This window comes from Peromyscus californicus, unplaced genomic scaffold, assembly GCF_007827085.1.
Source record: "Peromyscus californicus insignis strain IS unplaced genomic scaffold, ASM782708v3 Scaffold_9__1_contigs__length_137607984, whole genome shotgun sequence".
In the NCBI taxonomy this organism is placed as follows: domain Eukaryota; kingdom Metazoa; phylum Chordata; class Mammalia; order Rodentia; family Cricetidae; genus Peromyscus; species Peromyscus californicus.
Window position 1 is genome coordinate 133972588 of NW_026294617.1, and position 16964 is coordinate 133989551.

At 38.3% G+C, this 16964-nt stretch overlaps 1 long non-coding RNA gene across 1 annotated transcript; it reads right to left on the minus strand.

The window, feature by feature from the left end:
• Positions 1 to 716: 716 nt before the first annotated feature.
• On the minus strand, positions 717 to 11606 carry LOC128106440 (uncharacterized). Its single transcript, XR_008216708.1, has 3 exons — positions 3733 to 11606; positions 3101 to 3174; positions 717 to 2414 (listed from the first exon to the last, which is right to left on the minus strand). It is a non-coding gene; the product is annotated as an uncharacterized LOC128106440 (long non-coding RNA).
• Positions 11607 to 16964: the final 5358 nt, after the last annotated feature.

Consider the following 16964-nt stretch of genomic DNA (forward strand, 5'->3'; position numbering starts at 1 on the left):
AGAAATCTACAACTTCAGTGGGTGAAGGTGATAGGCTTCCTTGGTCCAGAAATAAGATGAAAATGTATAAAAGTAGAGAAACAATTTGAAAGCAAAGGAGTCATGAATGTGTGGAGAAAAACATGTATCTTTCCGCTGCTAAATGCAAATGCTTGCAGAGGACCTTAGCCAACATAATGATGGTATGAATAGATGGTGAACATTTAAAACTCTTTACTTCTGGGAATGCTTTCCTCAACCCAGAATTCCCACAGGAGAGGGAATGTTGTACTGAATTAGGAGATCTGGCCACTACCCAAAGCATTGACTGATGTCTGAACGATCGAGCAGAGGACATCCACAAAGTTATCCTGCTCCACATGCCATAGCAGAAATGTACATCATAGTTTCAGTTCAGATGATTTAATTTCCTTCTAGAAGAAAAATTAAGCAAACTTTTGAATCTAGACAGGCATCTCCCTATTATCAGTAATGTCCTTATTTCATCCAAATAACTAGATGGTGAAAACAAAATATAAACTATACTCAAGATTTTGTGAAACCCAAAATTCTTAATTTTCTCTCTCTCTCTCTCTCTCTCTCTCTCTCTCTATATATATATATATATATATATATATATATATATATATATATATATATATATATATATATATTATGAATCATACATGGAAAGTGACATCTCCCCATATGATGACTCAAAATGCTAAAGATTACTGTATAAAAATTGATATTAAAAATTTACTAAATTGATTTTAAAAAATGAAATTGATATTTCAAAATTTTTGTAAAAGAAAAGCTATAGACATCTAAATGATGCTAATTTAAACAAAATCAACCAAACTCTAGTTGGAATTTCTTTGGACCACCAACTCCCAAATAATGACACAGAGACTTATTAAATATAAAATCTTGGCCTTAGCTTAGGCTTGTTCCCAACTAGCTCTTAAGCTTAAATTAACCTGTTTATATTAATCTATGTTCTACTATGTGGCTTGTTACCTCTCCCCAGAACAGTAGATCTTACTTCCTCCGTGTCTTACTGGCAAATCGTTGCCTCTCAGGTTCTTCCTGAGTTCCTCTCTTTTGCCAGAAGTCCCATCTATCTTCTGCTGCCTAGCTATTGACCATTCAGCTCTTTATTAAAGCAATTGGAAGGTGCCTTAGACAGGTGAGGTAAAACTGAGACACATCTTCAAGGTATACAAAAAGATTATCCTACAACATTTCTCCATTTTTGTCTAAATAAAAAGGAAAGATTTTTAACTCTAACACAGTAAACTTATACATAATAAGAACAATTATCAGGTAAAAATCACATTCACATATCCAGTCCATTTGTATTTGGCAACTTCAGAGAAATTGCTCTATTATCTAGCCTTTCTTGGTGAGTCCAAAGTTTTTATCAAAACCACTTTCTAATGTAACTTATATTACCAACCTAAAAACATCTTTTTAGATTTTAAAGTATTTTCTTAGGTAAACAACTTTGCTGTGGGATGGTCTGTATGTCAAATTGCTCTGATTGGTCAATAAATAAAACACTGATTGACCAGTGGCTAGGCAGGAAGTATAGGCGGGACTAACAGAGAGGAGAAAAGAAAGAACAGGAAGGCAGAAGGAGTCACTGCCAGTCACTGCCATGACAAGCAGCATGTGAAGATGCCAGTAAGCCACAAGCCACATGGCAAGGTATAGATTTATGGAAATGGATTAATTTAAGCTGTAAGAACAGTTAGCAAGAAGCCTGCCACAGCCATACAGTTTGTAAGCAATATAAGTCTCTGTGTTTACTTGGTTGGGTCTGAGCGGCTGTGGGACTGGCAGGTGAGAGAGATTTGTCCTGACTGTGGGCAAGGCAGGAAAACTCTAGCAACACAACTTAAGTTTTTATGTCTCTCAACCTTTTAAACTTTGTATCTCTTTTGTAAGTTTCTTTTCTAAATTTGGTAACAAGAAAAACTGTAAAACTATAACTAATTGAGTGCTCACCCCTATCAGAGGTCTGAGAAGGATAAAATGTTACCTGAATAAATGGGAAGTGTGAACAAGCAACTCCCAAAACTGTGAGAAATGATAAAGACAGCAGGCTGCCTGGACAGTCACCCAAGGTTCCTCTGCAATGTTTGAGCATCCATCTTGTCTTTGACCTGCAAGTCTAGAATATTTGGCAGACTTTTCTGTTTAGCAGGAGTTTTGAAGGACTTGCCTACCTTGTCTTGGCAAATATAAGCAGTCAACTTCATTTGTGTACAGATTGTCCAGTTTGGAGAACATACTGTCACCAGTAAAGGCAAGGGCAGTGTCTTGCCCAGTAGCTAGCTTTGCCACATTGAAAGCAGACTCCATATGGGGGTTCTTTGATGTTATCCTCTTCTTTGAAGTAGATTGGTGCAGCAAGGAGCAGACATGTCTCACTGTCATGAAAAGACTTATGTTATTAAAATGTCATAAATATCATATTCTGTAGATCTCTGAAGTATTTGAAGACCACCTATATGCCTACAATGTATCTGTTTAATCTTAAAAAAATACCTTAATTGACTACAAGTTTGATTGTTATAGATGGCTACTAATCTGCATTTCTTAATTATGCTATACAGTTTGTAACAATAACTTTCAAGGAATAGAACTTTACATTATATTTGAAAATCAGCTGCATAGGTACAATGCTTTAAACAAGAATGTGTGTGTGTATATATATATATATATATATATATATATATATATATATATATATATATAGTTATGTTATAACAAAAATAAACTTAAATTTGTATCAATTTACACAAATCCATACCAAAGTAAAATATTTGAGACTAGTAGTTCCTTTTTAATAGATTCAATAATATATCCATTTTTTCTATCATTCCTATATTCCCTCTTTCTTTCTTTTTATCTCCACCTTTATTTTTTTCAACACCAGATAGAAGAGAAAGAAGAATACAGGAAATAAAAAAGGAAGAAAGAAAGAAATGTCTTAATCTAACCTCCTTTGTTTAGCTTCTTCCCTGAACATGACCAGTAACAACTTGCAACTAACCCCCCTAAATAATATCAAACAACCATAACCCATGACATGACCAAAAACTACCCTCATCACCTTTTGGGAATGTGGATGTCACATTCTCTACACTGCTTCCTGTTGTCTGGGGATAACAGCATCTTTAGCAGACCCTGAGAAAATTGAGATAATGGTCAAGTGCTGGGGGAGCTGGCTGTATCATTTGTTGTCCACTCTTTGTGTGATGGGAAAGTGCAGAGCTTATCTGAAGTTCTGGCTGGAATAGCCTGTTAGTCTGGGACCATCTTAGCTAGCCACTTTGAAGTTACTCTGGATGTAGAATTTTGAGGGAATGACAAGGGAGGCATTCTGAGAGGCTGGATCACCTGGGCTAATTGTTTTCATTGGCATATGGTCTTTTTTTCCCCTGAGAACACACAAACTTCACAAAGTTACATACATTATATGCATGAACATGAGTATGGAATGTGCTGTGTGCACAAATTAGCTGAAGATGATTGTCTGCTCTATGCTTGAGCCAGTAAAAGGCATCTGTCAACATTATAAGTCTGCTTGCACTGCATAAATAAACTGTAATATAAATCTGCATCCATGTTATATTAAAGAATGGCATATAATAATAAGCCATGAAGACTCTGTAGCCAACAAGATTTATCATATTTCATCCAGTCTCAGCTGTTTCCATGTAGAGGCATCAGCATATATGTCACCTGTCCTGTAGTTTTTCTTCTTGATTCTCTTCCTTCATGTCTGCATCCAAGATTTTCAGGAGTTCTCCCCTAGTCAAACCCGACCTTTAATAATTCTGAGGGAGTCCATAATTCTTTGTTTCCTGTGGAAATAAAAGCATTACCTCTCCTCCAATGCAATTAATTTCCTGACTTTCATTATGAAGTTAAGACATCCTTAAAATATATTGGATGATTAAAATTAGTAGCTTTTTTTTTCCAAATCCAATGTCTCTCAGCAGCTGTCATTTTTTGTTCATTAGCATTTAAACATTTTAAATTAATAATGCATTATATAGGATCCAAGCTTCCTGTAGAATACTTCTCATCTTCATGTGGCTCATTCCTTTTTATATTACTTTACTCTCTTTTTAAAGACTTTACTCATTTTCTTTTCTTTTTTCAGTTCCTAAACACATCTTTAAGCATACTATACCTGCTCAGAGTTTTTCTCATCTGGACCTAGCTTTCTGCATGCCCGGCTCCAGGAAATTGTTGCAAAAATGTTGCAAAGCCCTTCTGTGTGTCTGCAGGTTCCCTTTGTGGCTTTACTTAGAACGTGGTGCTGGCTGCTGTCTCTGACCCCTCAGGTCTGTGAGAGCCCAGCTTTATGCCTGACATCACTGGTCAGGAGCTGTACTTACCCACCCAGCTCTGGGAAGTTGTTGGGCAGAACTACAACAGGCATTTCTACCTAGTTTCCAGCTGAGCAGTATACCATCTGTTTTTAGACCCTAAGTGCCTGACGTCGAACATCAAATGTATTTGGACTTTCTTTGGATCACCACTTCCCAAATAATGAGACAGAGACTTATTACTAAGTATGAAAGCTTGGCCTTAGTTTAGGCTTATACACAACTAGCTCTTACAAATTAAATTAACCCTTTTATATTAATCTACATTCTGCCATATGTCTCAATACTTCTCCTCAGTACAGTATGTCCAACTTCCTGCGTCTCCCTGGAGAATCCTCACCTCTCAGATTCTTCCTTTGAGCTCCTCTCTTTCCCTGGAAGCCCTGCCTATCTTGTCCTGCCTAACTATTAGCCATTCAGCTCTTTATTAAACCAATCAGAAGGCATCTTAGGTGAGGTAAAACAGAGACTCATCTTCATAGTATACAAAAAATTATCCCACACCACCAAACTTTATATATATTATAATGATAAAGAGCATTGCTAGACATGTGGCACAGAAATTAGAGTAGAACACTAAGTTGACTTCAAGTGTGGAGCTCGACCTGGAAAGACCAATGCTACATGTTCTGCCTCATAAGTGAACTCTTCCTTTGGATCTTCAGACATGTGTATGTTTAGAGTCTGATAGAGGATAGGGAACTACTGAGGGGTCATGCAGGTGGATTCATGGTAATAGGGATAGAATGCAAATGGTATGAATGGAGAAAGCAGAATAATAGGACAAGAAAAGTTAAACAGGATGGGAGATGGGAGCTGGCTAGAAGAGACGATGAGGAGTGATAACTAAGGAACTTTGCAAATTGTAGAAGGTTCTCAAAATATATACACAGTCATATATTAAGGAATGTAATTAGAGTTACTCTATAGTGAGGCAACAATTCCTCTCCTAGATACCACAGACTTTCAGATAAAAAAATAGCAGTAGGTGTGGGTTGTTGGTCAATGGGGTCCTGCAGATGCCCTAAAACATTACAACCTATTGCTGTTGCTTTTGGTTACCTTCTAGACTCTGATGCAGTCCAAAAGGCTCAGACATAAGACCAGGAAAAATCAAGATGGTAGTTTCCTTCTTATTGGATAAAACCCACAGTGCCAGAATGTTCTGTGAACACTACCAGGGAAGAGAAGCCAGTAACAGTCTTCTCAACTGTGAACCTGCTAGCAAAGATAACCTATGGTCTGGTAAGGTAGGTCCAATGATGCAATAGTAACATAATACTATGGGAAAACCCAACCACTTTTGACTGGATTTAAAGATCTCTCTGCATGAAAGAATTCATGCCATCTAATGTTAACTTGGCCAAACAAACAAAAAAATCCTGGCTGGCTAGGTCATAGGCCCTACCAGAGAACTGCATCATATTATTCTGCTAAATGGTCATAATATTGATCTGTACTCAGAGTTCTTATCTTTATGCCCATAAACCAGTGAATCATCAGCCCTTACTAGATAAGTTTCTTTCTGCAATAGAAGGTGATTAATAAAGAGATCAAAATGGTCATCTTGCAGAGAATAAAAGAATATGGAATGTTTGGTTCTAAATGGGACATCTTTATCACACACTCAATCCAAGTCTCTGGCATCACTGAAGAGGGAAGGGGCAGGAATGCTGACAGATTCAGAAGTGGACACCTGCCCTGAAATAGTATTTGCCAGGTGTTAAAGCATCATTGCAATATGAGCTCACAGTGACTCTGACCACAAACACAAAGCCTGTACAAGATCAAGCTACAAATATCCCAACATGGATCATGCGGAGGGACTCATGAGTCTCACTCCATCTAAGAAGATACACATGACTTATGTCTATGAGAAGAGGGAAATTATTGTATTTTCTACAGGGTTCCTTAACCCAAGAGGAGTCATGCTCCCATAGACAGGTCCATACTCATGAATGTATAGGCAGAATTAAATGGAACTCAGTAGATATTAAATAATTAGAAACTAGCATATGAAGTTGGGAGAGAAAAGTGGTAGGGGCATATGAATGGAATTGTAGGGAAATAATTGGGTGGATTTGATTAAAACACATTAAATGCATGTATGAGTATTAAATGAAACATGAATTAAAAAGATAAATCATGGGATTTGAGGAAAAATACTTCTTTAAATTTTACATGTATGTGAAAAGCTTTGTAATACATGCTTGTTAAATACTATGGTTTATCTTATTATTTTAGTTTATACCATGATACAATGTTGAGTAACTGTGATAAGCATATACCTCTTATGCACTCCTTAAATGTCTACTTTAATGATTAAGTACAGTGTTAGCAGTATTTACTGAATTGTGTAGAATAACTAAAATTTCAGCAATTGAAAGTTTGCATGTATCTTTATTTTTAAAGGTAAAGAACTGCATTTAATTTTTTCATCAGGATGAGGCTTATAAGTCCTGATGACCTGAGTTTGATTCCTGGGAACCACACAATAGAAGGAGAGAGCTGACTCCAAAGTTTATTCTAACACCATCCACATCCACACCCTCAGAACGCAGGTTCAGCAGACAACAACTCTAGCCTGATTCAGCTCCCCAACCTTTGTGGACCCTGGGTCTCCTTCAAGGGGAATCTGGCTCATAGTTAAACAGGATTCTTCACAAACACAAGCCAACAGTTTAAGCTGAATTAAGCAAGTCAACTTTTACATCAATAAAATAATTTAGCTCACAAGAGTGGAAGCTTTCCAGCTGCAGGGAGGTCCAAGGTCATTTAATTTTTAGAATCATGGGACATTTTTTATACAATAATCTTGTGTGAATAACTTAATTACAAACCAAATGGTGTAACCACATCAAGTGGTTTTGATATTAAGTGATACAGGATGCAACCATTGTTCATGTAACTTGAAATTCCAATGGTTCAACAATGTCATCAACATTCCATTCTTCAGGTTCTTTGTATCTCTATAAACAGGTCAGTCCTCCTTTGCATTGGGTTCCCTTTTTGAGAGCAGCTATTACAAGCTAGGCTAGATTATACTTTTTTGCTCTGCATGAGACAGTTACATCTCTAGAATGTAATACTATCAGTTGAGAATAGAGTGATATTTATCAGAGGCAGGAGGGCAGTACCAAAGGAAGGCTGGGCATAGGTTAGTCAAGGGTGCTTCATCATAGGTAACAGAGTTCTGGAGTGGACTAATGTAAAGCAGGGACTGTATGTAGGAGTAATCCTTTCAAGAAGTTAGAAGAAAGTTCTCTTAAACTTATTATCCTGGAGAAATGATAAGTATTTGAGGAGATAGATGTCTTTAAACCTACCCATGCATTACACAGCATACACTCTGTCCAACACCACATCACCCATTTACATGTACAGTTCTCTGTTTAATGTGATATTTAAATTTAGTGTAAAGGAATTAAAAATAAATACTAACCATGAATAATAAAGAAATATATGGCTTTCCTATTCAATTCTTCCCTGAATGGATCTCTAGGCTTAGCAGAGATGTTTGGCTGGTTTAGACCACAACTGTTTATGATATTGTGGAAAGGCCATAGGGCAGCCTTCATGGATTTAAACAACAGGAGCCTTCTTATAATGCTAGAAATGGAATTGATTTACAATCAGAGCTACTACAACATGTGACAGAGACTTCAGGGAATGTAAAGTGCATGCTCCACAGCCTCCACATGTTCTGCTCCCCCAGGTAGGAGACCTAAGTGTTAACATACCCCATCCTCCCCAGTGACAGAGGGCATGGTGGCAACACTGGCTCCTTGAAATGAATGGGCTCCATGGTTTTTGTGAAGTGTGAGATTTGTCTTGCTTATAAGTTACTAAAATTAATGATGAGCTAGATGAGGACAAGGCAGGGTTAAGTTAAAACAGTGCGTTCAGTTTGCTAAATCCTCTGATGCTGCCAGAGAATAAATATGTTTTGGGGAGGAAAAAAGAAAAAAAGAGCACTTCGGGCCACGAAGGCAAACTCCATTAAAACAGAGTATCTCTGAATGTTCTCAATATTTCAAGAGCACCATTATTTGTTTTAATGCTAAGAGAACAATTCTCAAGTTGAAGGTGGAGCACATTTTTGGAAGAAGCATATTTCTTGCAAACTTCATTATATTTAGCTTTAGGATTGGTTTAAAAACATGTGAATAGCTCTTTTAAGAACCCTTTATTTCCTTGCTGACATTTCTGTCTGCGTGACTCTGGACTAGTCCCTTTATTGTCTTTGCACTAGATTTAACATATCTTTCAGTCTCCTAATGTTTGCCTGTGTGTTCTGATGTGTCAGTGGTGGGTGCAAATGTATTTACACTGATGTAGTCTTGCTGTTTGGAAGCCTCCACCAACACATAACGGCCGTGTTTGCCTTGATTCATAGTTCTGACCTGGTCTGTTTTATCTGCATTTCTTCCTGTTCTCATTTTGTTTCCATTGGCACAGAATGTCCTTTGTCATTCATGGTCTTTCAGCCTCGTTCCTTCGGGTAAAGTTATCTTCCTAGACTACATACACTGAATCTTCCATTTCTACCAACTCCTTTGCTGCATGCCACTCATTCAGAAAATGTATACTGTTTACGTTAAAGGAATTCTGTCTGTTGAGGACTTAGCACCCGGATGGTGCTACTTTTCTCCTGTTTGTCTTGCAGGGTGTTCTTTTCTGTCTTCTCTACAGTGTCTTCCTTGTTGTTCACTGATTTTCATTCTGGTGCACATGATTCTTTGTGTTTAATTTTTATTTTTGGTATGTATATTATATGTTTTACCTTGTGTTGACCTAAAAGCTTACTAAAAATACCTTGTAATAATAACAACTTATCATAATCAAGTAATTCTGGCTTAAGGGAAAATAAAATGGTTCATTTTACCTCTATCTTCTCACTTTGAATTTTTGCTATCACAATCTATATTCTCTGTAGCTTCTGAAATATGTGCTTCTGGGTGCTAACAATGCCCTCAAATGTTTTTAAAGGAAAATCAGCAGTGGCACAGGACATGAATCCACATAATTTCCATACTACATTTAGACACTGTGAGCATTCAACTTGAAAAAGAAAAAATCCCAGAAATAAGTGAAACAGAAAATGGGAATCATTACATCACCTGACTTCAAACTCAAATAACAAACAATTGGCAGAAAAATAGACACTGAAAAGCAGGACAGAATACGGAATCCAAAAGTAACTTTACACATTTATGCTAATGTGTGTGTGTGTGTGTGTGTGTGTGTGTGTGTGTGTGTGTGTGAAGCAGTGTTGAAGACTGAACTTGGCTACTGTATACATGTTTGACAGGCTCTCTGGCACTGAGATTCAACCTCATTCTTAACCATGGGAATTTTAACAAAGGAGGCAAGAATGCACATTGAAAAATAAAATAAATTACCTCTCAATAAACAATGCTCCAAAAATCTGCTATCATTATGCAGAAGAATATAATTAGGCTCCTATCTCTTACAAGCTCCTATCTCTTACAAGCTACAAATAAAAATAAATCTACAAATGTTAAACTCTTTTAAGAAACCCTTCAGGACATTACCCAGATAAAGACTTTTTTTTGTTTTTTTTTTGTTTTGTTTTTCAAGACAGGGTTTCTCAGTGTAGTTTTGGTGCCTGTCCTGGAACTCACTCTGTAGAGCAGGCTGGCCTCGAACTAACAAAGATCTGCCTGGCTCTGCCTCCCAAGTGCTAGGATTAAAGGTGTGTGCCACTGCCGCCCAGCTAGGTAAGGACGTTTTTGCTATGGCTCCAGAAGGATGGAAATCAAGATTGACAAGTGAAACTATAGTACTAAGTACTTCTCCACTGCAAAGGAAACAACTATTGGAAAAAACCCTAAAACACAACATTCAGATGGAGAAAAAAAGATGTGGACTACACATCTGATAAGGATTTAATATTCTAGTTTATAAAGATCTAAGATAATCTGATTTTTACAGTCCAAAAGTCCTCAGTTCCAGTGGTTCTGTGAACTGAGGAAGTGAGGAGACCCTGGAAGACTCAGATGGCTAACAAATTGAGGGGCAAGTCGCAGAAGGGCTTACAGATAACCAGCACAACTGAAGAAAAAGACTTAGACTCACAGATGGCCACCACAGGCATGAAAACCTTCTTGACATCAGTAACCATCAAGAAATTGCACATCAGAACCACAATGGACATGCCCTCTCCCTAGCTAGAAAGACAATTACTCCAAAATCAAACACACACACATACACACACACACACACACACACACACACACACACACACACACAGATACACAAGTACTTAATATTTGGAAGACTGCAAAGGAAACTCTTATGCACAGTTAATCAGGAAAATACCTGTTAGTGCACTCATTATGGAAGACTGTAGCTGAAGTTTCCCTGGTCCTGCCTGGCCCAGGGTCAGGACAAATCTCTCTCACCCGCCAGTCCCGCAGCCAAGTAAACACACAGAGACTTATATTACTTATAAACTGTATGGCCGTGGCAGGCTTCTTGTTATCTAGTTCTTATATCTTAACCCATTTCTATTAATCTACACCATGTCACATGGCTCGTGGTTTACCAGTACTTTACATGTTGCTTGTCATGGAGGCACCCGGCAGCATCTCTCTGCCTCAGCCTTCCACTCCACAAAATTCTCTTCTCTCCTTGTCCCACCTATACTTCCTGCCTGGCTACTGGCCAATCAGCATTTTATTTATCAATAAATCATCCACAGCAGAAGACAGTGGAAAAATTCCTCAAAAAGCTAAGAATAGAACTGCCAATCTCACTCCTAATATGTACTAAAGGAAACAAAACCATCTCATGGAAGAGACCTCTGTTCTCTGTGGTCATCACGGGACTGTTAACATTTACATATGATGTACTTAAACGTCCACCAACAGATGAGTGGACAATGTGCTGGATGGCAAGATGGAATACTATGCTACTAGGAAAGCCTTGTGCAATAGCACATAATGTTACTCATGTAGATTCTATATAAGCGGACCTCAGGAGGAACTTACAATGATGCTTACAAGAGACAGGGGAGGTGAGAGGAAAGTAAGGAGGGGCTTGACCAACAGAAAAGAACAATCTTACGATAAGATGAGATGGTCTTTTGTGGCACGATAATTTGAAAACCTTTTAAAATATTGCCCCTTTCATTTTGAAAAATTTTACCATAAAAAAATTGACAAAATTTTAAGGTGATAGATGTATTAATTATTCTAATTTAATTATTATTTAATGTATTCACGAATCAAATTGTCACATTGTATCTCATAAGCACATATAGTCATGCATGCCAGGTAGTAAAAGAGAACATTTGTTAAAAATAAAAGATATATAGCATTGGTAAATACATTTAAGTTGGGTGGCACAGGTATAATCCTAGAACTCAGGAAGCTGAGGCAGGAGGATCACTGTAAGTTTGAAGCTAGCCTGGGCTACACAACGAGACTGTATCTTACATTAAACGTGAAATGACAATTTTAATAGACAGCTTCCTAAATAATAGCCATAAAATGCTTCCATTTATGGTTTAAAAGCTTTGTGGTCTTGTGAAGCAAATAAGATGCAAAGGTCCTCAGAGTCAGACAGAGAGTGACAGGAAGTGGGGGAGGATATATGCTCTTAGACACATGTGCTTTGTGCACTTACCCATCTGAGGAGTCATACATGATCTTGTCCTTGGATATTTCATCTTTTTTTTTTTTTTTTTTTTTTTTTTTTGGTTTTTCGAGACAGGGTTTTCTCTGTGTAGCTTTGCGCCTTTCCTGGAACTCGCTTTGGAGACCAGGCTGGCCTCGAACTCACAGAGATCCGCCTGGTTCTGCCTCCCGAGTGCTGGGATTAAAGGCGTGCGCCACCACCGCCCGGCTTCCTTGGATATTTCAAAGAAAATAAGGTGACTAATGATATCTACCAGAGAACATGGTTCTGTTTGCCAACTCTCCACATCCTTCCTGTGACCCTTCTGGCTTGGGTTTTATAGTTTTGTAAAGAATTCAATTTCTTATCTAGGTCACTCATAGTAGGGTATCATTTCATCAGACAATAGGCTAATGCCTTTAGGTAAAACATTGTGTGGTCACAAAATTGGAAAATCTAAAAGAAATGGACAATTTTCTTGAAAGTTACCACATTCACAAATTAAATCAAGACCAGATAAACAATTAAAATAGACCTATAGCATCTACGAAAATAGAAGCAGGAATTAAAAGTCTCCCCCCAAAAAAGCCCAGAACCAGATGGCTTCAGTGCAGAATTCTACCAGAATTTCAAAGAAGAGCTAATATCAATACTCCTCAAATTGTTCCACACAATAGAAACAGAAGAAACATTGTCAAACTCTTTCTATGAGGCTACAGTTACCCTGATACCCAAACCACACAAAGATGCAACAAAGAAAGAGAACTACAGACCGATCTCCCTCATGAACATTGATGCAAAAATATTAAATAAAATACTGGTAAATCCAAGAACACATCAAAAATTCATCCACCATGACCAAGTAGACTTCAACCTAGAGATGCAGGGATGGTTCAACATATGAAAATCTGTTAATGTAATCCATCATATAAAGAAACTGAAAGAAAAAAAATCCACATGATCACCTAATTAGATGCTGAAAAAGCCTTTGGCAAAATCCAACACCCCTTCATGATAAAGGTCTTGGAGAGATCAGGAATACAAGGAACATACCTAAACTTAACAAAGGCAATTTACAGCAAGCTGATAGCCAATATCAAAGTAAATGGAGAAAAAGTCAAAGCTATTCCACTAAAATCAGGAACAAGACAAGGTTGTCCACTCTCCCCATATCTATTTCATATAGTACTTGAAGTTCTAACTAGAGCAATAAGACAACAAAAGGAGATCAAGGGGATACAAATTGGAAAGGAAGAAGTCAAACTTTCACTATTTTCAGATGATATGATAGTATATATAAGTGACCCCAAAAATTCTACCAGGGGGCTCCTACAGCTGATAAACATCTTTAGTAATGTGGCTGGATTCATGATTAACTCAAAAAAAAATCAGTAGTCTCCTACATACAAATAATAAATGGTCTGAAAAAGAAATCAGAGAAACAACGCCCTTTATTATAGCCACAAATAATATAAAATATCTTGGGATAATGCTAAGCAAACAAGTGAAAGACCTATATGTAAAGAACTTTAAGTCCTTGAAGAAAGATATTGAAAAAGATATCAGAAAATGAAAAGATCTTAATGTTCATGGGTAGTTAGAACCAACATAATAAAAATGCCAATCTTATCAAAAGCAATCAACAGATTCAATGCATCAAAATCTCAAAACAATTCTTCACAGACTCGAAAAAACAGTTCTCAACTTCATATGGAAAAACAAAAATCCTAGGATAGCTAACAGAATCCTGGACAATAAAGGAACCTCTGGAGGTATCGTCATCCCTGACCTCAAGCTCTACTATAGAGCTATAGTAATAAAAACAGCTTGGTACTGCCACAAAAACCTACAGGTGGGCAAATGGAATTGAATTGAAGACCCTGACATTAATTCACACACCTATGAATTTTTGACAAAGAAGCCAAAACTATACAATGGAAAAAAGAAAGCAACTTCAACAAATGGTGCTGGCATAACTGGATATCAACATGTAGAAGACTGCAAATAGATCCGTATCTATAATCATATACAAAACTCAAGTCCAAGTGGATCAAAGACCTCAACATAAATCCAATTACACTGAACCTGAGAGAAGAGAAAGTAGGAAGTAGCCTAGAATACCTTGGCATAGGAGACCACTTCCTAAATATAGCACCAGTAGCACAGATACTAAGAGAAACAATTAATAAATGGGACCTTCTGAAGTGGAGACACTTCTGTAAGGCAAAGGACACAGTAAATAAGACAAAAAGACAGCCTACAGAATGGGAAAAGATTTTCACTAACCCCACATATGACAGAGGGCTGATCTCCATAATATATAAAGAACTCAAGAAACTAGACATCAAAATACCTAACAAATACAATTTAAAAAAACAAATGGTCTACAGATTGAAGCAGAGAATTCTCAACAGATAAATGAATCTCAAATGGTCAAAAGACATTTAATGAATTGCTCAACATCCTTATTCATCAGGGAAATGCAAATCAAAATGACTCTGAGATATCATCTTATGTTTTTTGAATCTTAAATGGTCTTATAATAAAAAACCTGGAACCAGATATTGAGGTGAATGTTGAAAAATCAGAGAAGCAGAGCAAGTGACAGCCAACCTAACCTTGCCAACTCCTCAGCTGATCCTGTTTCCATGAATCCTCAGACTTAAAGCCTGAGTCCTCACCCAAAAGGCCTCAGCGAAAAAAGCCTTTTGTTCCTGTCTCCTCTCGCCTTATATACCGTTCTCTGCCCACCTATATCACTTCCTGGAATTAAAGGCCTGTGTGCTTCCCAGTACTGGGACTAAAGGTGTGTGCCACCACTGCCTGGTTCTGTTTCTTTCCTAGAGTGAGTCAATCTCATGTAGTCCAGGATGGCCCTGAACTCACAGAGATCCAGAGGGATCTCTGCCTCCTGAGTGCTAGGATTAAAGGTGTGTTCCACCACTACCTGTCCTCTATATTTGTTTTGTGCTCTTATCCATAGGCAAGCTTTTTTAGGGTACACAGTATATCACCATAATCTTACACTTGTCAGAATGGCTAAGATCAAAAACACTGATGACAGCTTATGTTGGAGAGGATGTGGAGCAAGGGGAACTCTCCTCTGTTGTGGGATGATCTGTATGTCAAATTGTTCTGATTGGTCAATAAATAAAACACTGATTGGCCAGTGACCAGGCAGGAAGTATAGGCGGGACTAACAGGAGAATTGTGAGAACAGGAAGGTGGAGGGAGACACTGCCAGCCGCCGCCATGACAAGCAGCATGTGAAGATGCCAGTAAGCCACGAGCCACGTGGCAAGGTATAGATTTATAGAAATGGATTAATTTAAGATATAAGAACAGTTAACAAGAATCCTGCCACGGCCATACAGTTTATAAGCAATATAAGTCTCTGTGTTTACTTGGTTGGGTCTGAGTGGCTGTGGGACTGGCAGTGACAGAGATTTGTCCTGACTGTGGGCCACGCAGGAAAATTCTAGCTACACTCCTCCGCTGTTGTTGGAAGTGCACCCTTGTACAGCCACTCTGGAAATCAGTATGGAGATTTCTCAGAAAATTGGGAATCAATCTACCTCAAGACCCAATGATTCTACTCTTAGGCATATACCCAAAGGATGATCAATCATAGGACAAGGACACTTGCTTAATTACGTTAATAGCAGCATTATTTTTAATAGCCAGAACCTGGGAACAACCTAGATGCCTTTCAACCAACAAATGGATAAAGCAAATGTGATACATATACACAGTGAAGTACTACTTAGCTGTTAAAAAAAAGCAATAACATCATGAAATTTGCAGGCAAATGGATGGAACTAGAAAATATTATCCTGAGTGAGGTAACCCAGACTCAGAAAGAAACATGGTATGTACTCATTCATAAGTGGATACTAGATGTAAAACAAAGGATAATCGGAGTACAACTCACAGCCCCAGAGAAGCTAGGAAACAAGGTGAACCCTAAGAAGGACCCATGGATCACCTTGGTAGGGGAAAATAGATGAGATCACCATGACTAAACTGAGGACAAAGTGGGGCAATAGAGGGGAGGGTGTAGGGATGAGAACATGAGGGAACGGAATGGTCGAGCTGTGAAACAGACAGACTAGGAGAGCAATGAAAGAGATTTCTTGATAGAGGGAGACATTACGGGATAAGGGAGAAACCTGGTGCTAGGGAGATTCCCAGGAATCCATAAGGAGGATCCCAGATTAGACTACTAGCAATAGTGGAGAGGGTGCATGAACTGTCCTACCCCAGGAGTCAGATTGGTGAATACCCTAACTGTCATCATAGACCCTTTATCCAGTAACTGGTGGAAGCAGATACAGAGATCCAGCCAAGCAATAAGTCGAGCTCCAGGAGTCCAGTCGAAAAGAGGGAAGAGGGATTCTATGAGCAAGGGGCATCAAGATCATAATAGGGAAATCTATGGAGACAACTGAGAAAAGCTCATAAGAACTCACGAACTTTAGACCAGCAGCTGTGGAATCTTCATGGGACTGGACTACGCCCTCTGCATTAGGGAGACAGTTGTGTAGCTTGGTCTGTTTGAGGGGCCCCTGATAGTGGGATCAGACTTTTCCCTGGTACATGAGCATGCTTTCTGGAGCCCATTACCTATGGTGGAATGCCTTGCTCACTCTTGATGCAGTGGGGAGAGGCTTGGACCTGCCTCAACTGTATATGCCAGGCTTTGCTGACTCCCCATAGAAGGCCTTACCCTTTTGGAGGAGGGAATAGGGGAAGGCTATGGGGGAGCAGGAAGAGAGATGAGAGGGGGGTTTGTGGTTGGTGTGCAAAATGAATAAAATTTTGTTTTAAATAAAGAAACATTGTGTGGTAATGTACATATTAATGTACGTACTAAGATCTTGAGTTGTGGGTACTTCCCCAGATGCCCAACATGGGCCTCATGTCTTCTGAGCACAAACA